This window comes from Muntiacus reevesi, chromosome 8 (assembly GCF_963930625.1).
Source record: "Muntiacus reevesi chromosome 8, mMunRee1.1, whole genome shotgun sequence".
Classification (NCBI taxonomy): Eukaryota; Metazoa; Chordata; class Mammalia; order Artiodactyla; family Cervidae; genus Muntiacus; species Muntiacus reevesi.
The window spans coordinates 8,675,591-8,703,075 of NC_089256.1; the positions used below are offsets into that span (position 1 = coordinate 8,675,591).

At 42.4% G+C, this 27,485-nt stretch overlaps 1 protein-coding gene across 1 annotated transcript in view; it reads right to left on the reverse strand.

Annotated features, from left to right (window-relative positions):
* The window catches only part of CLSTN2 (calsyntenin 2), a 712,988-nt gene that overhangs the window by 68,581 nt on the left and 616,922 nt on the right, over window positions 1-27,485 (reverse strand). The gene's annotated exons all lie outside the window — the stretch shown is intronic.

A 27,485-nucleotide genomic window follows, 5' to 3' on the forward strand; every position in this document is an offset into this window, starting at 1 on the left:
TGGCAGGCTACGGTTCATAGGGTCACAAAGAGTCAGACACGACTGAAGCGACTGAGCATGCACACAGCACAGCCTGGACCTTCCTAGCTCCCTATGAAATGCCCTGATATCCACACCCTGCCCTCCCTTTGGTAAGAACATGTGTCTTTTTTTTTTTTTTTCCCCCATGGGGGTCTTAAATATCTGTACCCCATGCAAGGCAAGGGGTGAATCTCAGACACCCAGGCAGGCCAGTGAGAGAATCCACAAGAAATATTCAGAGACAGAGGAATTGTACCACCCACTCCACCCAGGGCATTTCTGCCAGTAACCCAGCTGCCTGGCACAAAGACCAGTCCCTCCATCTCCAAATGCCACCCTCGCATCCAGGCCTTAGGGCAGGTTGGCACCAGGCTAGGTCTTTGTTTGTGGGGCTGCAGTTCTCAGGGCCTCAACCCAGAAGAAGACAGAAAAGAATCCCAAGTGAAGGGTGTCGTCCCACGTATTTCTCTGACCATTTAGTTACAAGGGTCAGTCAAACTAATTACACTTTTGGGACACTGAAGACGTTAGGTAATTAAATTAAAGGACACTGCCTCACTGCTGAGTTCTGGAAGGTAGATGGTTTTCAGTGCAGGCGGTGGGTGGGGTGGCGAGTCACGCAGTGAAAAGGAAACCTGGAGACCAAGGCAACCAGAGAAAGAGAACCACTCGAGATGGTAAATTCTCCAAGGACTCAGTGTTGCGTTGACATTTTCAGGGAGTTAGTATATAAATTTTTTTCTAGCAAAATCCATCATCATAGAAATCTGGTTTTGCCATCAGGTTGTATGGCTGAGCCACAGATGGTAGGAGCTGAGTTCTGTGAAATTCAATGACATAAACTTGTTCCAGGGCAGGGTTGGGCATATAATAAATGATCAATAAATGGTTCTTATTAGTACACAATTATTGCTACTTATTTGAGTTAGTACAAAAACATCATCAAATGCTCAGTGTTGGGACTCCAAGGAATATTGTTCTTGTAGATTCTTGGTGTTTTCAATAACAGATGTAACCAAGGTTTAGAGGAAACACTTCAGGAAACCAAGCCTTGCACTTGGCATGAGAGTTCAAGGCTACCAAGTTGTGTAGAGAGGTGATGACAATGGCTAGTGGTTGAACCAATTTAGCCTCAAGCACCCACTTTAGCCACCTTCAAGGGTGAACGAGAAGGGCTGTTTTGAGGATATGACTCTCACTGGAGAGACGGGATTAACACACAGCAAAGATTTTGGGATTTATTTATACCTTAGCCCATCCAAAAGCAGATTTCATGTGGCTTATGAGGATAAAATCAATACAGGTTAAGAAAGCAGGTCAGAAAATAGAAAGAAGCAATGAAAGGGAAGATGTGGGAAGAACAGTTTGTCAGATCTCTGTGGGTGGTGGGGAGGGGCATGGCCACACATTGGCTCCAGCTATCTCTGCATGGTCTGCCCAGTGGTCACCATGCTGACCAGTGGTGAGCTTCCCAAGGGCACAACCCATAGCCCTGCCCCTGCTATGGGCTCCCCAGCCATCTCTGAGCCGTAAGACACAGCAGGGCTCATGCCACCCAGACATACAGAGGGGTGAACACTCCTGGGGCAAACAGGAGGAAGGTGCCTGTGGACGAATTCTTCCTTTCTCTCCTCACCTAAGACACTGTAGCTTATTATTCAAAGTTAATAACTGCTTTGGAAGAGCCATCACCTGAACTTGATAGTAAGCAGTGTCCAAGCCTGTAACATACTCTCTTCTTCATTGTTTTAATATTTTTAAATTGAAGTATAGTTGGTTTATAATGTTGTGTTAATTTCTGCTGTACAGCAAAGTGATCCAGTGTATACATATACATTCTTTTTAATACTCTTTTCCATTATGGTTTATCACAGGATATTGAATATAGTTCTCTGTGCTATATAGTATGTGTATGCATGCTAAGTTGCTTCAGTCATGTCTGACTCTTTGTGACCCCGTGGACTGTAGCCCACCAGGCCCCTCTGCCCATGGGATTCTCCAGGCAAGAATACTGGAGTGGGTTGCCATACCCTCCTCCAGGGGATCTTCCCAACCTAGGAATCGAACCCATGTCTCTTATGCTTTTTGCATTGGCAAGCAGGTTCTTTACAACTCGTGCTACCTGGGAAGCCCGTGCTATATACAAGGACCTTGTTTTTATCCATCCTATATATAAAAGCTGGATTTTTACATATAGATATATAAAAGTTTTATATAAATGTAGGGGACCCAGGCTTCTTACACTGCAAACGGATTCTTTACCATCTGAGCCACCCGGGAAGCCATATATAAAAGCTTATATCTGCTAACCCTGACCTCCCAGACCATGCCTCCCACAATCCTCTCCCCCGTGGCACTCACTAGTCTGTTTTCTGTGAGTCTGTTTCTGTTTCATTGATAGATTCATTTGTGTCGTATTTTATATTCCACATATAAGTGATATCATATGGTATTTGGCTTTCTTTTTCTGTCTTACTTAAGTTAGTACAATAATCTGTAGTTGCATGCATGTTGTGGCAAATAGCATTATTTTGTCCTTTTTATGGCTGAGTAGTATTTCACTGTATATATGTACTACATCTTCTTTATCCATTCATCTGTAGATAAGATATTCAGGTTGTTTCCACGTATAGACTAGAACATACCCTCTTTATTTATTTCCTTTATTTGTGCCTCACTCCTTTCCCCCTCACGCTCATCTCACTGAGCTTATCCTCCTTATTCTAAAGGAAAAACTCATACGTTTTCACTTTGGGTTTTGCTTTCCAGGGACTTGGGTGAAAATAGAAAGTTAAGATGAAGCTTTGTAGGGAGTATGTGTAGTTTGCCCCTAAATGTGTGCTGAAAGGGTCTACATTCTTTAGCAAAGGGGTCACCAGCTTGTTCTACAAGCTAAAGAAACCAATGCACAGAGGAAGTCTGCTGAGTCCTATTACTGTACCACACCCATGCAATGAAGAGGCAGCTTTTGTCAAAAAGAAGCAGAGCTCTTCCTTGTACTGAGTCCAGACAGAGATCTCTCTTGTGGTTCTCAAAAGAAGACACTGTGTGATGTAGACAATACTATATTCAACATCACCCTTTACAAATTTGATAATGAGTTTTGGGGACTGGTTCTTATAACACACTTCACTGTAGTCTGAAAGTTTAACATCAAGGTATACTCCAATAAGAATACATAACTGAAAAGATAGTGTAGTATAAGGTTAAGAATAGGACTTTGAAGTAGCTTAGTGTGATTTCCAGTTCCGCCACTGACCACCTCTGTGACTTTGGGCAAATTAAATCCTCCAAGTCTCAGTATTCTTAATCTGTAAGACAGGTTGTGGAAAGGACAAATAAGATAATACACAAAATGTTTTCAGTATGACACTCAGCACACAGTGAGTATTCAGGAGAAATCCCTATTGATAAAACTGTCCTGAGAGGGGCCCTGGGATGAACTCTAAGAACAATGTGGTTCTCAGATAGTCTGTCTTAATTCAAGGATTAAGTGTAGAGTATTTTGTGTTGTAGCTCCCACATTTTTTCAAAAATCACACAAACAAAAATATATTTTAAATCGTGACAAATGCTTTGAAGAAAGAGTCCTGTAGTCTAGGGACTGGAGAAGGGTTGCTGAAAAAGCCTAGGGCCTCCCTCCTCAGACTAGCATGATGGGCAAAGTGATTCAAAAATGTGGAAAAGGGCAGCCTTCACAAACAGTGGCCCCTTAGCCTCTCTAGGAGGCAGTACACTGAAAGAACACAGGTTTTTAGACAGCTCAGCTACAGAGTTGTGTGGCTTAGGACCAGCCACTTCAATGCTCTGAGCCTCAAGTCTCCTGTCTGTGAAATGGGAGTAATGGTTCTCCTGAGCAGACTGAGGTGATGACTAAAAGAAAGAATGCAGGCAAAGTGCCTACAGCAGATTACAGTATGGGAAATCTCAGTGGTGTTCAGTCCTTCATCCTCCTCCCTTCTGCTGAATTATGGCTGGTGATGTCATCCAGCTCCTGGTATGATAGGCAGCAGTTTTGCCAAGAATTTCTCTGTGACCCCCTTAGAACCTAGCTTAATGACTAGTATACAGCAGGCATGCACAGTAGGTGCTGCTCACAGCATATTTGACTGAAGAAGCAAACTTGTCATATTGCCCTTAGGTTCCATGACTGATGCTACAGTTATAAGAACAGCATGACTGAGATTCTAAACAAACCCTGTAATGCATGTAAATGATTTTCCACCATCCTAAATAATAACACAGATTTAATTAAAAACACTTTAAAGACATCCTTTCAAAGCCTCAGTCCATCCCTCTGTTCCTTTATCAGCCTCTCAATTTGCTGACTAGAGTGTGATTTTTGCTGAAACCTCTGAATGGCAAATCACATTTTCATCCCGAAGTGTCAGACATAAAGTCATGCAAGAGAATAAAATAATTAAAGGCCAAAGAGGTAAACCCAGCTAGGAGTGCAATGGGAAAACATAAGTGGGCCAATGATCTTCACAGACTTTTTTTTCTTTTGCTGATTAAACCAAAGTTCTTTACTGTAAATTAGAAGTGTTCTCCTAAAATATTAATCTATGTTGTAAGCAAAAAAAAAAAAAAAAAAGGTCCATGGTTGATTGTAACAATTCAAACCACTGATGAGTGTTCTTTGTAGAGATGAGTGAGTTTATCAAACTCTTTGGGGAATATTCCTCACATGGTTAGAGATTTCTACCTCCACTGGGAGCAGAATTAATCTACAGACTATTAACCTCTTCCCATTTATCGTTATTTTCACCCACCCACCCACTCACTTCCATCTATCCACCTCCCTACCCATCTACCCACTCATCCATCCATCCATCTATCCACCTATCTATCCATCCATGCTGCCTCTAGCATATACCTCATGAGTCCCTGCTGTGAGCCAGGCACTGCTAAAGTCCAGGGGGACACAACAGGAAAAAATACTGGAGGGGTTCCTGCTCTCATGGAGAGAGACGACATAACTGCAAAAGCAGTTACAGAATACAAACCAGGATTGTCCATACTGACATTCATGCAACCAAATTTCCTTGAGCTAAATGCAAAAGGCCAAGATTTCCTGTTTGTTGAGAAAGTGACTGTGTTTTCCCAAGAGAGTACAGCCCATCTCTGATTTAGCTCTGCATTACTAGTGCCTAGCATGAGACCTGGGACAGTACACACTCAGGAGAAGTGTTTAGTGACAAGAATCTACTCTGGGGCGACTTAAGGACCAGGATACTGTCTTACCTGCCTATGCACAAAGCAGTGCAGATAGGTTTTAATTCTACTAGCACTTCCTGAGACACGTCCATTTCCCAAATACTGTACATGTTGTTCAGTGAACATATGTATGTGCTTTTGCTGGGTAGACTACTAGGAGTGAAACTTCTGGGATTACTAGGAGAATTACTAGGAGATCCTGCCAAGCAGTTTTCCAAAGTGGTTGTACCAATTTACATTCCCATAAGCAATACACAAGAGTTCCAGGTGTTCTGCACTCCTGCCAAGTCTTAGTATTGTCTTTGGTTCTTTTCTCTCCTCTTTTTCTTAACCATTCTGGTGACTGTTTAGAGCACTTCATTGTGGACTTAGTTTGCATTTCCCTGATGTCTAATAAAGTTAAGCCCCCTTTTAAGCATGTACTGGCCATTCAGATAACCTTAGTGCAGTGCTTGCTTGGGTGCTTTGAAGCCCCAGGATTTCTGTCTGCTTGGCTCACTGTGCATTCTCAGGGACCAGAGCAACTCGTGCCACATACTAGGTGCTCGTTGTTAAGTAAACGTGCAAATTCACATACCTTTTCTACCATCATTTTCCTAATATTTTTTCTTTAAGTCAACTTGTGGTGGTGGTGGTGTGGTGGTGGTTTAGTCGCTAAGTCAAGTGCGACTCTTGTGACCCCATGGACTGTAGCCTGTCAGGCTCCTCTGTCCATGGGATTCTCCAGGCAAGAATACTGGAGTGGCTTGCCATTTCCTTCTCTAAGGGGATCTTCCCGACCCAGGGATTGGACCTGGCTCTCCTGCATTGCAGGCAGATTCTTTACCAACTGACCTATGAGGGAAGCCCCTTAAGTCAACTTACTCTTACTTAAATAACTGACTTAAAAAGTAATTTAATATAATTTCACAGCTCTGAAGTCATGGCTGTAATATAAAAGTTACACTTTTTCTCTTACACATTAAAATAAATGGGCAACAATTTTTTTAAAATCCACTCATGTATTTCTAATTTCTCTCCCTTACCGCAACTGGTGATAGACTAATATCACCCAAACTAAATGATTTGATCCCCATGAACATTTAAGTGGTTTTATGGGTTGGGTATGATTAGCTTTCCTGTTTGCATTAGTTGCTCAGTCGTGTCCGACTCTTTGCAACCCCACGGACTTTAGCCCACCAGGATCCTCTGTCCATGAAATTCTCCAGGCAAGAATACAGGAGTGGGTTGCCATTTCCTTCTCCAGGGGATCAGCCTGACCCAGGGATTGAACCCAGGTCTCCTGCACTGCAGGCAGATTCTTAACCATCTAAGCCACCAGGGAAGCCCAGCTTCCCTGTATACCAGTGGTATGGGAACCACACCAGCATTCAGGGCAAGGGTGAAGTGGGCTCAGGAAACATGTATAGGTCAGACAGTGGTGCTGCAGCCCCTACAACATCTTTAGAAAAACTGCCAAAGCGAGGTAGCCAAGTGGACAAAAGGCTGGGGGCAAAGGGGTGGGGGAGGGCAGGCAGATGGCTGAGCCACGTGAAGACATGGGAAGACAAATTAACACGACTATGCTTGTGATGTAAAATATGTTTTCCAAGATTTTAAGTGACCAATCGTGCTTTCCTCCCAGGATAAAAAGCCTGAAATCTATTAGAGACAAATGACTTACAGGGGATTGAGACTGTGCTAAAATCTTATTAAATGAACGGCCTTTAAATGTTCAGCCTCTCTCTCCCTAGAAAAGCGGCTGTTAGATGAAATGCAGAAATTGAACTCTCTCCAGTAATAAAGTGTAATGAGGAAGCCTCCTAGGCTTCTTTAATTGACCACATGTGAACCTGCCCTGACATCACAGCCAGGAAGGGTGGTCTGTGGGACGTCTGCAAGGTGTGGGGTCTGCACATGGTGACTGAGCCGATGATGGGGTCAGTGTTCAGCCTACGGCACTGCCAGGCGAGCAGACTGCCCATAGCTGAAAGGTGGTGAGCCACAGAATCCTGTCTGTTCAGAACATACTCCCAGGGGGTGGGCCACATTCTGAGGTGGTCCAGGGCAGTTCAGGCAGACTGGATAAAAGCCTTCTCTGTGGCTCAGACATAGGGTCTGGAAAGAAAGTCAGTGGAGCCCCTACTCTGGGGGCAAATGATTCTTCAGTGTTGCCCATTAACTGTTTTTTTCTGGGAATGGGTGTCTAACACACAGGCCCCAAGGGGTGTTCCAGTAGGAAGGTATCCTTCCTTCATGTTAGTTAGTTGATGTTAGTCGCTCAGTAGCGTCCGACTCATTGTGTCCCCATGGACTATAGCAGGTCAGGTTCCTCTGTCCATGAAATTCTCCAGGCAAGAATACTGGAGTGGGTTGCCATTCCCTTCCCTTTCCCACCTCAGCTGGGGTGTAAACATGCACAGAGAAGAAGTGATTGGTGTGGAGCCCAGAGGATCCACAGAGCAGGGACCTGGGCTGCCATGCTTGTCCAATGGGCTGAGCAATAGAAGGAGCAAAGACTCAAGTCTTTCATGTCTTTAGCTTCACCGAGTCACTGCTTAGCAAAGTCAGAACCTCTGCTATGGAAACAGGAGTTGAGAAGCCCCAGAGGAGCCAGTGATGCCCAGGGAAGGTGCCAGTCAGATGGATAGGGATGCAGAAAGCCTGGAGTCAGAAAGCTACAGAGGGTACAATGTACTGTATGACCAGGTTTAATCCTCCTAGTCCTATGGGGTGTTATTTTATCCTCATTTTTAGAAATTGGGAAACGGAGATACAGTGAACTTACTTTCTCAAGTTTACATATGGCAGAGCACAGATTCCAGCCCAGAAAATCAGGTTCAGAAATCTGTGCACTTCACCACTAAACCAGGCTACCATCCACTGCCAGGTACCCCAGAGGGCAAGACTTCTTGTTTCTATTAAGCCCAGAATTCTAGAATTCTCCAGAACAGATTCAAAATGGCTAAGCCAAGACTTTGATCTTTAGGATGAACAAGATCAAGTAAAAACAAGGACAAAGATAAAATAATATAATTTATTATCATCTAGCATGAATCAGGTGCTTTATATGCACACAGATAATGCTCATTAACCCATGTTTAAGATGAGGACATGGGGACTTGGAGGGATTAAGTAACATTCCTAAGTTCCCACTGCTAGAGGGTGGCCATGGTACGATGTGAACTTGAGATTTCCTGTTCAAAAATTACACTCTCACTCCTATATGATTTCTTCTGCCTTCATGAGGTTGTATATTTTCTCCAAGTCTAGTGTACACACATCTGTCCTTCTTCTGTCATGGGTGTTTGAATGGTGAAGTGTCATCTGTCACCTGGGAAGGCGGCTGAGGCCCCAGGATAACCCTGGGAAGCTTGCACGGATTCATAGGTGCCCTGTCGGCGCACATGTAACGTACCCTAATTGTGCTTGGTACTCCCATTAAAACAAAAAGCTGTGTTACTTTGTTGTTTTGCTTGGTAACAATGACTTTTTCACTTCTATCATTTGTGCTTTTCTGTTGCCAACCCCTTCAAGTCCAGGTCAGCCCACTCCCACAGACACACCAGCTGGACCTGTCAGGGAAACTGTCTCAGCCTTCCCTGGAAATGTCATTGGTTCAAAAGTGTGGGTTTGGGTTCAACTCTCAGCCCTTCTAGTCACTGACCAGTTGATCGAGGGCAAACTGTTCTATATCTTGTCTAAGCCTCAGTTAACTCCCATCTGAGTAATGGGGCAATAATGTCTGGCAGGAATTAATGAGACAGAGGAGAAGTGGTGTGAAGTTCAGGGCAGGGTCCCTGTCTATGAGCAGATCATCTGCCCACATCACCATAGTGAGACCATAGTCAAGTTCCTTATGGCCAAGACAGAGTCACCATCACGCCGTGTGCTCACAATGGACCCGTGTGTGGGTGGTATTCAGTTGTCAGGTCCTGTCCTCGCTGTTCACGACGAGCCTCAGCTGCCGCTCAGAGCTGGCTAGGTGCCCTCCCTTTCCACCTCTCCCTCTCTCCTAGCTCTGATTGTGGTAATCCAACCACCTTCTTTCCCACTCAGCTCCAACCTCCTTCAGGGCCAGGCTGGAGCGTCCCTCACTGCCAGAGCACATGGCAGAGCCTCCAGTGCACAGCAGCCCTACCCCAACACATGCTGCATCCTAAGTTACCTTTAAAAATTTTTTTAAAATTTTGGGGCCTAGCTGTGTAGCATGTGAGACCTTAGTTTCCCGAGCAGGATTGAATCCGTACCCCCTGCATTGAAAGTGCAGAGTCTTAACCACTAGGGAAGCCTCTAAGTACATTTTTACTGTAACTTGAAATAAGATGCCAAGAGCCACATAGATCAGGTGTAGAACCTACTGAACTATTTATATTATTGAGCAAACATCCTTCCAGCCACTGTTTAGGCTGAGAGAGAACTTTATCTGTTACAATCTCCCAGAAGCTCACCCTTCTGGTGATCCCTTCTGACAGGTAGATCCCACCTGTCAGAACCCCCTTCCTCCTCCCAAGAGGATGCTGTCCTGACTTTTAAAGTCTTTACTCACACAGTATCATCATTCACGTGGGGCTTCCTAGACGGTGCTAGTGGTAAAGAACCTGCCTGCCAATGCAAGAGGCCTAAGAAACTCGGGTTGGATCCCTGGATTGGGGAGATCCCTTGGAGCAGGGCATAGCAACCCACTCTAGTATTCTTGTCTGGAGAATTCCATGAACAGAAAAGCCTGGTGGGCTACAGTTTATAGGATTGCAAAGAGTTGGACACAACTGAGCAAATTAGCATGCACGGTGACACACGCATTGTCATTCAAATTTGTATCCCTAGATACTATGGTTTAGTTTTTCCCATTAAAAAACTAATTTGTTATGCTTTTAAGTTTTTTTTAATCTAAAGATTCCTCCTCCATTGCTTTTTTCCTCAGAATTTATCTGCTGAAGAACATAGATCATTTGACAAAGGAGGCAAAAATATACAATGGAGAAAAGACAATCTCTTTAACAAGTGGCGCTGGGAAAACTGGTCAACCACCTATAAAAGAATAAAACTATAACACTTTCTAACACCATACACAAAAAATAACTCAAAATGGATTAAAGATCTAAATGTAAGACAAGAAACTATAAAACTCTTAGAGGAAAACATAGGCAAAACACTCTCTGACATAAATCACAGCAAGATCCTCTATGACCCACCTCTTAGAGTAATGGAAATAAAAATAAAAATAAACAAATGGGACCTAATTAAACTTAAAAGCCTTTGCACAATGAAGGAAACTATACGCAAGGTGAAAAGGTAGCCTTCAGCATGGGAGAAAATAATAGCAAATGAAACAACTGACAAGGAATTAATCTCCAAAATATACAAGCAGCTCATGCAGCTCAATACCAGAAAAATAAACAAACCAATCAAAAAGTGGGCCAAAGAACTAAATAGACATTTCTCCAAAGAAGACATACAGATGGCTAACAAACACATGAGAAGATACTCAACACCATTCATTATCAGAGAAATGCAAATCAAAACCACTACCTCACGCTGGTCAGAATGGCTGCCATCACAAAGCCTACAAACAATAAATGCTGGAGAGGGTGTGGAGAAAAGGGAACCCTCTTACACCATTGGTGGGAGTGCAAACTAGTACAGCCACTGTGGAGAACACTGTGTAGATTCCTTTAAAAACTTGAATAAAACTGCCATATGACCCAGCAATGTATGCTGGGCATACACACCAAGGAAATCAGAATTGAAACAGACACATGTACCTCATATTCACTGCAGCACTGTTTACAATAGCTAGGATGTGGAAGCAGCCTAGGTGTCCATCAGCAGACGAATGGGTAAGGAAGTTGTGGTACATATGCACAATGGAATATTACTCAGTTATAAAAAAGAATGCATTTGAGTCAGTTCCAATGAGATTGATGAAACTGGAGCCTATTAGAGTGAAGTAAGTCAGAAAGAGAAACACCAATACAATATATTAATGCATATATATGGAATTTAGAAAGACAGTAACAACGACCCTATATGCAAGACAGCAAAAGAGACACAGGTGTAAAGAACAGACTTGGACTATGTGGGAGAAGGCAAGGGTGGCACAACTTGAGAGAATAACATCGAAACATGTATATTACCATATGTAAAATAGAAGACCAGTGCAAGTTCAATGCATGAAGCAGGGCACTCAAAGCTGGTGCTCTGGGACAACCCAGAGGGATGGGGTAGGGAGGGAGGGTGGTGGGGGGTTCAGAATGGGGGGACACATGCACCCATGGCTGATTTATGCCAATGTATGGCAAAAACCACCACAATATTGTAAAGTAAGGAGCCCCCAATTAAAATAAATAAATTTTAAAAAAAGTCAACCCCCCAAAAAACAAAAGAACACAAGACATTGACCTGTTGAGTTTCCCTGTCTGGATTTCATTAACTGCACACTCACATTCAGCTCTGTCCCAGTATTTCCTGCAAATAGGCAACCGGATCTGGATTTGTATTGTTCATTTTCTGCCCCAGGTCTGGAATTAGCTGTTTATTCAAGAAAAGCTAGCTTATTTTGACACAAATGATATGCTAAAACCATAATCTGGATAATGAGAGCAGAGGCCTATCAGAGTTGTTTTCACCAGATCAGTACCTGGCATGGAGAAGCTGCTAAAATAGCATGTGTTACATGCTTGTGTATTTAGAAGTAGGAGAGTGCTTTTTCTACATCATCATCATTTATCATCCATTTATCTATCTATCTATCTCCCTCTCTTCCCAGGTTACTCAATGGCAAAAGACCTGCCTGCCTGTGCAGAAGATATGGGTTTGATCCCTGGATTGGAAAGACCTTCCAGAGAAGGAAATGCAACCCACTCCAGTATTCTTGCCTGGGAAATCCTATGGACAGAGGAGCCTGGTGGGCTACAGTCCATGGGGTTGAAAAAGAATCAGACACAGCTTAACATGCTTGCATCTGTCTATCTAATTATTTATCCATGTGTATATATATTATGGCAGTGATGGCCCTATACCACACTTACATGTACCTGAATGTTCTGCTGCCACTCCTTCATTGACCTTCCTTTATAGTCATTATATCATTTAATCTTCACAAACAACCTCGAGGTGTTTACAGCTAACCTCATTTCACAGATGAGGAAACCGAGGCTCAGAGTGGTGAAGTGCCTCATCCAGATCACACAGCTAATAAGAGCAGAGCGCAACCACAAACTCAAGTCTGACAGACTCCAAAGCCTGCCTGCTTTCCACTGCTCCTTCATGAGCATTTACCTCTGAAATATTTTGTATGTTCATTTGAAAATTTAATCTCAATTGAAATTTGTTATAAATGAGTGACTGAATAAGCCTAACTTCATGGGGCCAAGTACAGACAGTCAAGCTTTGCACTCAGCCCATGAAAGAATCTTTCCTTCCTTATTTTATTTTTAGTTCCCAATGTGACATATTTTGGCTGGGTATGGCAGAGGGATATTTTTAGTATTCTGGAATAAACCTGAAGGTATATTTTTCACTCTTGGCTTGTGAGGCTCATTTTATTCATATGTTTACAGATACAAAAATAAGTGAATGATATCTTTAAGTCATTCATGTCTCAATTCTCATGTACACAGCAATTATGGGCTCACTTTTTATTTGAGTTCAAATAATAGTTATAAGAGTTTCTCTTTGCTTTGTGCCCACATAGCCAAAGCCTCATTGTCCCCTTTTATTTGTGATGGTAATGAAACCTTTTGAGAAAGTTGTTTGATGGAAGGGTATGTGACCCTTTTACTAGAAGCAGACCACATTACAAAGCTCTGTTTCCTGGGAAACCTAAAAAGAATGATAAGGGGTACTTGGTGTCTAACATTTCATGTAATGTCACGAAGGCAGATTTCGTATTGGGATAGGAAAGAGTTCTCTTCCCCATGAGCACATGGGAAGTTACCACCTACACATTAAAGAGAAGAAGACAATGAATCCACAGGGTCAAGCACCAGGGCGGCTCCAGCACTGTCCTGTTTTCATCTTGGACAATGAAATCAGGACAGTGTTTTTAGGAAAAATAATTTATCCCCTCTGATAAAGATGAGGGAGGGTCATAACATGTTGTACCTTTATTTAGCCTAGAAGATTATAAGGAAATTGACTGCAGAGCCTCCATGGAACTGTTCATAGAGGCTATTTTGGCTTTTGAAGACAAAATGGACACAAGGTCTGGAGGTGGGAGATGAGGACTTAAGGAAATGCCAAGTAAATATGGGATACTCCTGATGTAAACGAGGGATTATTTCTGAGACCTTTGTGAATACCTTAATTCATAAATACTGCTTATAATTTCCCCCTTTAACCTCTAATTTATGGCTAAAATCATTACTTTTGTAGCCCTCCACTTATTCTTTATTTAAACACAGAGTGATACCTATGTTTTAAAAGAGAAAGAAGGATACTTACTCCATCTCAGGTATGTTGATTATCAGATGACACACACAGTCCTCAAGGCCTCTATGGTACACAGTTTTTGTATTACTTCAATTCCAGAAAAATAAATGACCCAATCAAAAAATGGGCCAAAGAACTAAATAGACATTTCTCCAAAGAAGACATACAGATGGCTAACAAACATGAAAAGATGCTCAACATCACTCATTATCAGAGAAATGCAAATCAAAACCACCATGAGGTACCATTACACGCCAGTCAGGATGGCTGCTATCCAAAAGTCTACAAGCAATAAATGCTGGATAGGGTGTGGAGAAAAGGGAACCCTCTTACACTGATGGTGGGAATGCAAACTAGTACAGCCACTGTGGAGAACAGTGTGGAGATTTCTTAAAAAACTGGAAATAGAACTTTTAATTAATTTATTTATTTTAACTGGAGGCTAATTACTTTACAATACTGTGGTAGTTTCTACCATACATTGACATGAATCAACCATGAGTGTAAACGGAAACTAAGGTTCGTTTTAATCAGGTATGGTAAGATACACCTGTTAGAGAAGTTCTTATACTCATAGATCCCTAGAAACAGGAGACGTGGCACACCAGGAAGGGCTACACAGGGAAGCGCTGGAGTTGCTCAGGAGGCAGAGGGGGTGAGAGGAGAAATAAGCTGAATAATTCCAATGGGCTCTAGGCTATAAGTGTGGTCCCTAGTTGTCCAGTACTTGGTTCTGGAATGCTTTAGGGCAGGTGTATAGTGTCCTGGTCTGCAGAAGTCCAATCAAAGGGGGCAGGTGGGGTAGGAACTCGGCACACCTTTCATAACAGAGGAGTGCTGGCAGACAAGTCATTTACTATCTCCAGAAATAAACTAGCTCTGAGAGGGACACTTCCTTCATGGGTTCACAAAGCCCCCAAATGTCAATGCATCAAAATATAGGGGGAGAAACCCCATGACTGATACATGAAAAGGACAAGGTTGACACAACTGCTTGCAGCCATAAGAGCAGAAAATTCCACCTTTCTTTCTATTCCTACACTTCCAGGTCATTTTCTAAATCCCTTAAACTTATACCTGTTGCTTCTCTTGCTTACTTTCTGAAACCCAAACCTCAGAATTTTCTCGCTAGGCCCTCTAAAACATGACAACTCTGTTTCATGGCAAACAGACAACCATACATTCTTAAATATTGTGCCCAATTCCAATTAAAGATTGGGAGGTAAAAATCAGGCCCTCCTTCATCATTCATACCAACCCTTGAGCACTCTTTTTAAGCATTATTTAAAAATCCCAGGCTCAATTTTTTCACTCCTTTTGTGACCCATGCACATCAATTGTTCTTTCCCATTGTCACCACCATCACCCAATTTTGTCTGTTTCAAGAAATCTACAACATCCTGAGCTTTTTTTTTTTTTTTTTTTTTCTGAGCATCCCTTTAATTTCATGGTCTCTACTCTAAAGTAGGCCTTCTTTCACATGCATCATTAGCTTATCATAGTATACTTAGAGCTAACGTTAAAGTACTTTACATAAAATGTAAGAAGCGTGCAACAGTATAACTCCATTTCCCACACTCATCATTTGGTCTACTGCATTTATGTATTTTAAATCTATGTACATTTTATGCCTAGAGCACACTTGTAACTGTTGCAGTAAAAGTCATCATTTAAAGAAGTTAGGAGAGAAGTAAAGATAGTCTTTTATGTTCACTCACATATTACCATTTCCAGTTCTCTTCTTTCCTTTCTATAGATTTGTTTTTCCATCTGATACCGCTGGCTTTCTATCTTGAAGACTTTGTCATCCCATCGTCGTCTGGTTTCCATCATTTCTAGTGAAATGTCAGCTGTAATTCATATTATTGTTCTCCCACATGAAAAAACAATTTTTTTTTTCTCTTTCTCAGTGCTTTCAAAATTTTCTCTTTATTTTGGGTTTTCAACTTGTTTAGGAGAATGTGTTTAGGTGTGGTCTTCTTTGTATTTATTCAGTTTGGAGCATGCTTATCTTATTTAAATTTAAAAATGATGTTTTGTACCAAGTTTGGAAAACTTTTCAACCATTATGTTTTCAGTTAATTCTTTTATGCTCCATTCACTTATTTTTTCCTTTGGTCCTTTGAGACTTTTCTCTGTTCTCTCTTCCTTTTTTACTTCTCTCGCCCTTACCCCTCACTGACTCTAGATTTTAAAAAAATCTATCTCCTCTCTCCTTCTCTCTTCATATTGTACCACTACTTTTGATCTCTCTTCCAGTTTACTGATTCTTCTATCTCCAATCTGCCACTAAATCCTTCCTTTCATTTTAAATATCGTATTTTCCACTTTAGATTTTACATGTATGCATAGTTCCCATTTCATTGCTGATATTCCCTATCTATTCATTCATTGTGACAATACTTACTTTAAAACAATTTAAAATAGCTGCTTTAAACTTGCTTTCTGAAAATTCCAATATCTGTGTCATCTCAGGAACTGTTTCTTCTGAATGATTTTACTCTGAACCTTCAGTCAGTCAATTCAGTCACCCAGTCATGTCCGACTCTTTGTGACCTCATGGAGTGGGGCATGCCAGGCTTCCCTGTCCATCACCACTCCCAGAGTTTGCTCAGACTCATGTCCATTGAGTCAGAGATGCCATCCAACCATCTCATCCTCTGTCGTCCCCTTCTTCTTCCACTTTCAATCTTTCCCAGCATCAGGGTCTTTTTCAACTCTGAACCTTAGGTCACATTTTTTCCTGTTTCCTCACATGTCTAATAATTTGTATCTCATACTTGGGACTGTGAATTTTACATAGTAGAAACTCTGGATTCTTGTTATCTTTCTCTGAGACTGTTGATTTTTATTAAATTATTTAAAGATCACTTTGCACCTGTAGACTTTGATTTTATACTATATAAGGGTATTAGTGTTTAGGTTTATACTTAATCTTGAACAAGTCCCATAATCCTGACATGTGAACTTTACTTCTAATATATGTTTATTCTGTCATTTTATTGGAAAACTCTAAGTGTTTATTTAGCCCTTATAACTCGGAGGAATTCTAAAATTTGTCTCATTTGAAATAGACAGTAACTAAAATCTCTGATCAGTATTTTCATCTTTTGTGCTATCTCTTTTCACTGGGTTTCCAAAATCTCCTCTGTGTGTCCACAGTCCAGGGGTAAGTCAAGGATCTGAAGTAAGTTTGCCTTCAGAGTTTGAGATCTCTTCCTATATATTCCTCCTTTCTGGTGTTATGTATACTGTATGTATGCTTAGTCACTCTGTCATGTCTGACTCTTTGTGACTCTATGGACTGGAACTCCCCAGGCTCCTCTGTTGGGTTTCTCCAAGCAAGAATACTGGAGTGGGTAGCCATGCTCTTCTCCAGGGAATCTTCCAGACCCAGGGATTGAACCTGAGTCTCCTGCACAGCAGGTGGATTCTTACCATTTGAGTCACCAAAGCCTTTCTGGTGTTAACTCCCTAAATTTCCAGGAATTCTTGAATTGATGAACTTCATCTTATGACACCTCAAGCTCAAGGAACTGTGGTTTTGCTTTCTTAGTTCCTTCCTTCTTTTCATTCTTCTTCACTTTTTAAAATTCTTACTTTTAATAATTTTATTAAATAGCTTCATAGATAAAAGCTATCTTATACATCATTCAATTCACTCATTGTAATTGTGCAATTCAATAATTTTAAATAAATTTATAAAGTTGTGCAACAACCATCACAATCTAGTTTTAGAATATTTCTGTCACCTAAAAATGACTGTGCTCATTTGTAGTTTACTCCTCCTCTGACTTTGAGTCCCAAGCAACCATTGAGCTATAACATTTTCCATCTTAAAACTGTGTTTTGTGGACATTTCATGTAAATGAAGTCATGGACTATCTAGTCTTTGTTGTCTAGTTTTCATCACTTAGCAAAATGTTTTTGAAATTAATCTATGCTGTGTAAGTCAATATGTTGTTCCTTTTTATTGCTGAAAAGCATTCCATGTATGGATATACAATAGGCTATTTATTCATTCACCTGTTAAAGGACATCTTGGTTTTGTTTTGTTTTGCTTTTGGAAGCTTTTTTTCAATGTTCCTCAGATAATACTTATATAGCCCAACTGGTACTTGTAAGTCTATGGACCAGTGTTTGGGAATCATGGTGTAGAAAATCAAATTATGACATTCAGATAAGGACTCATCTTTTTAAATTTAAGAAGCATATTTTGGACACATATTTGTGTTAGATGCTGTGTTAAAGGTTAAAAAAGTGAATAAGACATGATATCCCAGCACAGTGGGAGAAATGAACCAACAAACAAAGACATGTAATGAAGTGTGAAAAATGGTGTGATAAAATTCTGGAGCCCTCATAGAGTTAAGGCTAATTCTTTATGGGAAGAGAATTACAGAAAAGTCTTATAAAGGATGTGATCCTTGAGTCTTGAAAGATGGTCTTAAAAGATGAACAAGTAATTGGTCAGTAAGATAGTGGAAATAACTTGCTTTGCCACGACAAATTCTGTTTTATTTTTAAAAACTATGCAGATAGGTGTAAACATAATATTGTCCAAACTGTCTTTACCTTGGAATTTTATGGAAACAAATTATTCCTGTGAGTGTCTGCTGAGATCAATGGATGGAGAAATATGGTGAAAACTTGGCAGATACTCCATTATGCCAAACTATATAAATAGTTCTCAATAGGATAAACACATAATGGAAAATAACCCATGTTCTTTTGTAGAATAGTATACTTGGTCCAATACCTTAGGCAAATTGCTTAATCTTTCAGAGCCTCATTTTCAGCATCTGAAAAACTGAATTAAGAAATAGCTTCAAAAGTAACTGAGCAGATTAGACTTAATGTATGCAAATCAATGTATTTAGGGATTGGCACATAACAGCCTCTCAAAAAATGCCAGTTTTCCTTCTTTCCCTTGCACATTGGCTGTTTGCCATTCTTACACATAAGGGCTACAAGAAGTTAATGCAATCACAAGGCTTATTTGTCTTTTGATTCCTATTTCTGTTGTCTCAAGAACAGTACCTTCTTCCTAGTAACCAAGGGGTGCAATAGCTGTTTCATAATGAGGCCTTGCTTCCTTCTAAATATGCACTAATTGTCAAGGTGATGGAGGAGGTTCATTATTTAAAAGCATAATTAAAGGGCACTTCCTTTAGCTAAACTAATGAGCAGAAAGTGCAGCAATATTTGCATGTTTAGACATTAAGGATGGAAACAGATGACTCATAGGAGAATGGGAGGAAGCAGGGAAGGTAGGGCAAATTAATCTCACTGCCTAGGACCTCCAGGGTTATTGCATTGCAGGATGTCTCTGGAGGAGTGATCTTCCCTGAGAAGTCAGCTTCACTGGCTTTTCTTGTTTTATTGGATGAACAGCCCTCTCACCCTTGTACCTCAGGAGAAAGCTGATCTTTACTGCAAAAGATGCTAAAACATGATTCTTGATAAGCTGATCTTGGAATCTGTTTCTCGCTGGACATCCATGCCCTGTTCTAAACACTTAGGTATCAGCAAGATATTGATTCATTCTTCTCATGCTGTGTATTCACTAAGGTTGTAAATCCCCCCCAAGTCAGTAACAGTGCATTTTACCTTCTTGGCACATGTGTGTTAAGGTCATATTCAAGGTTCTTCCATTTATTAGAGGAGGGCATGGCAATCCACTACAGTATTCTTGCCTGGAGAACTCCATGGACAGAGGAGCCTGGTGGGCTGCAGCCCATGGGGTTGCAAAGAGTTGGACATGACTGAAGTGGCTGAGCACATTTATTAGATAAGAGATGTGGAAAGCACCCTATTATGTCTCCTATTCTTCATCCTTAACCTGGGTGTTTTGCCTAAATTGCAAAAGTTTTGTTAGAATAAAAAAAGAAAGTGTCTGAAGCAAAGTAAGAATAGAAATAATGTTCAATCCAATTCTCTTTCTCACTATACAGCAATTTCGTGGTCATCAGTGCCTCTGCCTTGTGTCTCCTAAATGAGGGTGTTAGCATTAGAATGTGCCATTTTATATTAGGTTTCAATTATGCCAATTTCTTGTTTTCTTTACTGTGGACGTGAGACAGAGAGATGCTTGGGTTTGATGGCAAGGAGGAGTCTCCCTCCCCTTCCCCTGGCACCTAATCCCCAAAGCAGTCTAGAAAGATAGGAGCAAGTCACAGTCAGTGTGGTGACTGAATCAAAGCTGCTTCCACTGGGACCACCCCAAGGCCTAAGCATCTTATTACTGAAATGGTGATTTGATTTACTAAGCATTTGTAATTATGTTGACATTGTTTTCGTCTTTTTAACAGTAAAATGAGACTGATTTTAAATATGTATTACAGGATGTCTACTGAACAGAAAATGCATTTGTTGCCTTTGGGCAGAGGTACAGGCTAAGACACAAATAATGATTTCATAGGCGCAAAAGGAATTACTCAGCAGATGCTCATCTGGGGAAAAGAGGCCAGAGAGGAGACACGTCTGCCAGCAGAGGGAGAAGGTATAGGATAATTAGCATCTTTGATTTGTTTAAATTTACCAGTGGTATAGCCTTCTACTTCAAGATGGAATAAAAGAGTGGGAGAAGCCAGGTGCGATCACAGCAGAGAAGAGAATTATAACTGAGCAGGACCCTATGAGACCTTTCTGGAACAAACTTCTCCCTCCCCACCTCCCCCAAGTCCTTTGTTTGCCTCTTATCTGAAGAAAAACTTGCCTCTTAGGCGTTCCCTGAGTTCCAAAGAATAAAATTAATCAGAGACATGAGAAAATGAAGAAAGGAAGGAAAACAGTCAAGCAAGACAAAATAATAGTTTAGCCATTAAACAAAGTCAAGGACCTTTAGATCCTCCTCAAGAGCCATAGATAATATTATGAGAAATATCCTTTGAGATGTTTTGCAGGTAGTGAAACCTCTACCAGGAGGAAGAAGTTAACTGTATGTTGCCCATAAGCACATGGACCCCAGACAAGTTGACACTAGGAGCCCAGTGACATTGACTCCCAATTACCTCACCACCAACTAATCAGAAAATGTCCAAAAGCTGATCAAGCACCTCATAACCCCTTTCCATCACCTTGGCTTTGAAAACCTTTCTTTGAAAGCCATTGGGGAATCCAGGTCTCAGGCACAAGCTGCCTGGACTCCTTGCTAGGCACCCTGCAGTGGATGCTGCACTTTCTTTCACCACAACCCAGTGTCAGTAAACTGGCTTCACTGCATGCAGACAAATGGACCCAAGTTTGGTTTGTTAACAGAATTACATTCCTGAAGCTCTTAATTCACCAGAGTCTGGATTCTCCTTTAGCACAGGCTCTTCAGAAGAAAATTAAAGAAAATCTTTTGAGCAATAATGGAAATCCAAGAAAGCCTTGCAAAACCCCCTCTTTAAGCCATGACTCAGGATGTACTAATGAGCAAGGCTAAGGGGACCCTCAGCAGGTTTGTGGAGACTATGTCCCCAGTATAACAGATGGAATTACCTATTCATCATCAGCTCATACTGCAGGTTAGGCTTGCGCTCATTTCCACTCACAGTCCTGGCAGCCTTCATCTCCACCTTGCTAACCTTCCTTTCCTTCCTTTGGCTCACTTCATTTTGGTCTCTTGGTAATTTTCCCCTTTTAGTCATGGTTCTGCCTCTGAAACTCTGCAGAAGTCCCTTTCTTTCCAATAATAATAGCAGTGGCTGTTTGCTAATGGCCCACTGTAGATCAAAACTCTACCTGTGCGTGCTAGCTGGCCAAATCAGAGCAGAGAGTTCATTTGGGAGCTGATTCCAGGGAGGAAGAAAGAAGAAGTTTACAGAGAATAAGACAGGGGGCACGGACAAGGTCATGGCTGTGGCTGGTGGGGTAGAGGGTTGGCTATCACTGGGACTCCTGAGAAGAGTGAAAGAGGCCACTAAGAAATGCTCCCCATCTTCACGCCTGGCTGCTCCCATGCCCTCTGAGTGAGGGCTGCTCCCAGGGCAGTAAGGCTGCTGCTTCTGGGCTGTGGTCCCTTGGAGCCAGCAGGCTTCTCTCCCCTGGAAGCAAGCCCCGTGGCACCAAGCTGAGAGCACAGCGGGGTGAGGTGTGAACTCCAGTAGAGACCTTCCAGTGAAGGAGGTTTCTGTTCTTCAGGGGAATGACAGGTATTAGCTAGAGGATCTCATTCATGTATCAACTCTGTCATTCTTAAGATTCCAAGTGAGGCTCTGTCAAGAAAAGGAGGATTTTCTAAGTTTGTGTTAGCATTTTTCAGAACCAAGCATAAAGGACTCATGCTTCTTCCTTAAAGGCAGAGAGGTACCTTTCCCACTGATCATGGCGGGTGAGGTGACCGGCACCTTAGGCTAGAGGAAAAATATGGCTTAGGGCAGAAGGAAAGGCTCAATCTGCCCCTTGGGGATCCTAGTTCAGAGGCTTGTGAGGAAGCAGGCTTGGTGAACAGCAGGCAGTGAATGGGGGATGTTAAAGGCAGTGGCTCTTTATCCCTCCCTCCTAGGGCCATGCCTCCCAGGGGAGGGGTTCTACAGAGACCCTGGACAGAGGCCCCACACTGGGGTACAGAAGAGTCTCTGAACCTGCCTGGAAAGCTGGGCCCAGGGTCACCTCAGTAAAGTGTGGGAAGATGGGAGGTAATCTCCCAAAGGCTCATGAACAATGTATGTGTTTCCTATTGCTGCTATAAAAAAATAACCTCAGCTTTTCTGTTAAAACAACAGAGATTTATTATATTACAGCTTTGGAGGTAAAAAAAAATCTGAAGTGAGTCTGTCTGGGCTTCAATCAAGGTGCCTTCTGGAGACTATGAGACAATCTGTTTTTTTTTTTTTTTTAACCACCAGCTCATAGAAGTGGGTGCATTCCTTGGCTCATGTCACTCTGACCTCTTCTTCCTGTCACATCCTCTCCAACCCTTCTGCCTCCCTCCTGTAAGAATCCTTGTGGTTACATTGGATCCACTTGACTAACCCAAGATAATCTCCCCAGCTTAGGATCTTTAATTATGTCTATAAAGACCTTTAGCCATGAAAGGTAAAATATTCAGATTTCAGGGATTAGGAGGTGGACACCTTTGGAGCCATTATTTTGCCTACCACAGGTAGGCACGCTTTCTTCACCAAGAATAAAAGATTTCTCCTCTCCCAGGAGCTTTGGATTTCTAAGCAAGTAGAATGGATTAATGGGCAAAGGTGTTGGTCTGACAAATGTGAGTATTTGACTCAAATCCTGGCTCTGTCATGTTTTCCCAGAGGAACTTGGGCCTGTGACGTGTTCTCTCCTCTATGTGGGAGGAAAGAAGACCACTTGAGTCTAAGAGACCCTCCCCACTCACAGCGGCCCCTTCTTCCTGGGCGTGGTGAGGGGGCCCCTGGGGACACAACACGCAGCACTGGCGGCCCTGAGAAGCCCAGGCGAGGTGTTGTGTGATGGAGGTAACCAGGGCAGCAGAGATGGGCAGGACGAAAGGCTGCCAGGAAAGGAGTTTCGAGGGGGACAGAACATGGCTCAGGAAGCAGGTTGAAAGGATGGATTTCCAGGATGTTGGTACCGTCTCTAAAGAAAACAGAACGATTGGGAAAACCATGTCGGCAGTCACTTTCCAGAGAGCAGGAGATGCGGTCACTGCACAGTCCTGACCCAAGAGGACCGAGGGCGTCTGAGGACCGTTCTCTGCCAACACCAAAAAATCACAGATGCCCCCTCTCCCCAAATGTCTCTAGAAGTTCTTAGAGATGAGAAGAGGCAGGAAGAGGGACATTGAAAAAAAGTAAGGACTTATAAAGGGAACTTATGTATTACAGAAAAATAAAGAAGTAAGAATCACTGTGTTTGTGACTCTCCCCATCTCCTTATCCATTCTGAACAACCCTGCAAGTTGGCATCTTAAGGGAAGTCAACTGGGATTCTACCTAAAGGAGAGACAAAAGAGGTTCTGGACATTCTTCCTCTCCATCTGATTAGGACACATGTTTCTAAAGGGAAGCAGGTCTCACCAAAGGCCAGTGTGCTGGCGGCGGGGGGGGGGGGGGGGGGGAGCGGGGGGGGGGGCGGGGGGTGTTTAGTGGGGTATGTCACTGCATTAGAGGAAGCATGGCCAATGCACCCAAGAATCAGTCTTTAATTGTGGAATTTAGAGCACTGACAATACCCAATTATTTTGCTCATTAAGACAACTGGTCTGGACTGGATTGACCATTTTCCAATTAACTCCTTGGCACTTGGCTATAATAATGATTGAACTAACTCATTTGACTTCCAGTGTGGCTGAAAGAGCAGATGCGAGTAAACTCATTCTACATCATTCAAACACACTTTCCTCACCAAGAATTAAAGATTTCTCCTCTCCCAGGAGCTTTGGATTTCTAAGCAAGTAGAATGGACTTAATGGGCAAAGACGATGGTCTGACAAATGTGAGTATTTGACTCAAATCCTGGCTCTGTCATTTTTTTCCAGGGGAACTTGGGCCTGTAACTTATTCTTTCCTTTATGTGAGAGGAAAGAAGACTACCTGGATCTAAGGAACTCTGCCCCACTCACATCTGCTCCTTCTTCCTGGGTGTGGTGAGGGGGCCACTGGGGACACAACATCCCCCGCCTCACTTGACACTGGGAATCCAATTCTTCATGGAGGGTGGGACATGGGACTAGGACAGGAGGTGCTCAGAAAGGACAAATGGGCCTTACTGACGAAGATCAGACTTCTCCAACAGTCATGGTGTGGTTTTTCCTGTGTCCAAATGACAGTGGGTTTTTTTGTGACTGATCTTTTGTTTGTTTTTATCAGTGACCAGATTATAAAGTATACCACGGAACATCTGGTTTGATGATACATTTTTAAATGAGAATATACTCAATTTGGAAGGTTTCCTGTGGCAATCTGACTCCCCATTGTGAATGACTGGAAGTGCAGCATCAGGCTTGGATTCTTGTGTGGCCTGGATCTGTGTGGTAGGTGAGTCCGAATGAGGACCCACAGTCACCCAGCCAGGCATCTGCACTGACTTTGACTGCTTCTCCTGTCCATGACTATTAGAGTTTGGGACTCTTGCAGGAGAATAATCCTCAGGTCTTTAAAATTGAGCATAATCTAGGCAGGGCTGTGGGCTCCTAAGGCAGGATCCTTTGCGCCTTTCTTCTCTCCCCCGGTGCTTGTTGCAATTTCTAGCGCAAAGAAGGTGAGGGCAAACAGAATGGATTTCACTTCCTTGCGATTTTTCAGAGATGCATTTTTTCCCCTTGTCTGAACCTGGGGTGCCTGTCCTCTTATTGGTCCATTAAGGCTGTCACTCAAGCTGTGTCTTCCAATAAGTGAATGTGCTGTCTCCCTCCAAGCACCAGTAAGTCTAAAGGGAAGATCATTAGAATTTGTGATGCTGAGTCAACCATATCCAAATAACACAAAAACTGGGAGGGCTGTAAATTAATAAAACTTTCCCATGTGAACTGGCAACTGGCCTTCTCCTCTGCTCTTGTCTGGGTTTGCACATGACTAAGTGCAGGCTTCAGGGATTTGCATTAGCAGATCATAAGTAAAAATCCCATTAAAATGACAGTCTCCTCATTGTGGATTCATTTTCAAGAGGTACACTGGATAGTTGGGGCACTTCTTGGGGTTGGCTGGTAATGGATTTACCTGGCAGCCTATATACCCTGGCAAAGGCCTTCTGAGGTGCAGCGGGGAAGGGATGGGCTTTTTGGAAGCATGTAGCTCCTCTGTGACAACTACCACACTCCCTGGGCACACACTTGAAGAGCTATGTAGAAGCCAGCCCACCTATCATGCCCTTGTTTCCATGCCCACAAGCAGCATCTGTCACGTGCTTAGTCTCCTGGCTGCAGAGAAGGGAAGTGAATGACCTGGCCTGAGTTACACTTGCTTGAATGTGATATTTTATGAATGTCATACTAGCATTCCTCGCAGTTGTATCCCCCAAATTATGTTATTCTTTTGAATAACAAAATGCTTTGATTGTGGCCCATTCTTTGGGGATAAATTACCAACTCAATGACACGCTATAAAAAGCTTCTTGATGTTTAATTCTCACTTGCTCCTCCAAACTGGGTCCTAACACCTGTTGAAACTGTACTCAAATCCCTATGTCCATGTCTTTTGAAGTAAAACTATTTTGTTTTAGTCTCCCAGGTTACCTCTCAGTCTTAAAAGAATCCCTGAGGTGGGCCAGGAATTTGAATGCACATAATACATTGCTATCGTTGTTTAGTTGCTAAGTCCTGTCCAGCTCTTTTGCAACCCCATGGACTGTAGCCCACCAGGCTCCTCTGTTCATGAGGTTTGCCAGGCAAGAATACTGGAGTATTCTCCAGGGGTTCTTCCTGACCCAGGGACTGAACCCATCTCCTGCATTGGCAGGTGAATTCTTTACTACTGAGCCACCAGGGAAACCCACACAATACATTAGACTGGCTTCGAAGGGTTAATGATTAGGAAATGTGAAACAAAGACTAGTTGTTGAACTAACAAACTGGTAACAATTTAGACAATAAGGCATCCACAAAGCAGTGTCACCAAACTCCCAGGTCCCTGAAAAATACAGATAAAGGTCTGACACACATTCCTAAGTTGTTTTACAGGTTACAGACGCCCATCAGATGAAAGTTGCTGACTAAAAGCAGAGAGACTCCAGACAGGTTGAAACCAGATTGGTAATGCTTAAAACTTCACCTTGATGCCAATCAATTAGAACTATGCATGAGTTGATCACGTACTCTGAGGCCCGCTCCCTCACACCACCTTTAAAATACTCTTCCCTGAAAGCCATGGGGAGTTCACCGTTTTTTGAGCATGAGCTGCCCATTCTTGTTGCTTGGACCCTTAGAATAAACGCTGTACTTTCTTTCACCATAACCTGTGTCAGGTGGACGAATGGACCCAAGTCCAGGTTCAGTAACACTGTCAACGTCTTCCCCTTCCACCGTGTCCTTGTGCCCTGACACAGAGAAAGCTTACAGTCCCCTGAAGACAACCCTCCTTCCCACTCCCTCCTGGCTTGGCTACCTGGCTCTGCCTCCTCTGAGCCCTTCCATCCCTCCCAGAAGCTTTCCCAGGCCCTTATACCCAGGGATAAGTCAGGATCCTTCAGACTCGTCTCCACAGACTCCCCCTACCTGGTTCCCTGCCGTCTTCACATATCACATAGGATTGTACACTGTCTGTTTATGTGTTTGTCTGCCCTGTTGTCATGGATACTTCCAGAGAGCAGAGGCTTTATTTTAGCTGATCTCTGGTACCTAACAAAGAGCTTGGCACAAAGTTTATGCTCAGAATAAATGAGGTCTCATCAGGCAGTGGGACATTTATTATGCTTTTAGAACCCCTAAGGTGGGCCAGCAATTTGAATATACACAGCACATTAGACTGGCTTGAGCCTTTTCCACTCAAGGCCAGAAAGTTTTATAACAGTTACAGAACCACTGGGGGTAAAATCAGTGAGATCTTTGAAATAGTAAATTTATCAAGATCAAAGCTGAACCTTTGAGATCCAGAGAGTAAAAAAGGGCAAAATTTTAGAATTTTAAAATGTTCCATTAAAATGGATCAAAAGATCAATTAATCACCAGGAGGCTTTAAAAGATTTTGATTTTTCTTCTCTACTTCCCTCTCTTCCTCCCTCATTTTGTCTCTCCTTTCTTTTGATCTCAAAATCCATTCATTTTTATGCAAACATTTACTGGACACCAACTGTGTGCTCAGGGCTACAACCTGCACTGAGAATTTGGAGAGAGTAGGACACAGACCTGCCCTCCAGGATCTCAGCACAAAGTGGGAAGAAAGGCAGGACAAATAAATGGGTAACTAAGGTAGAGTAAGTATTGGGATGAA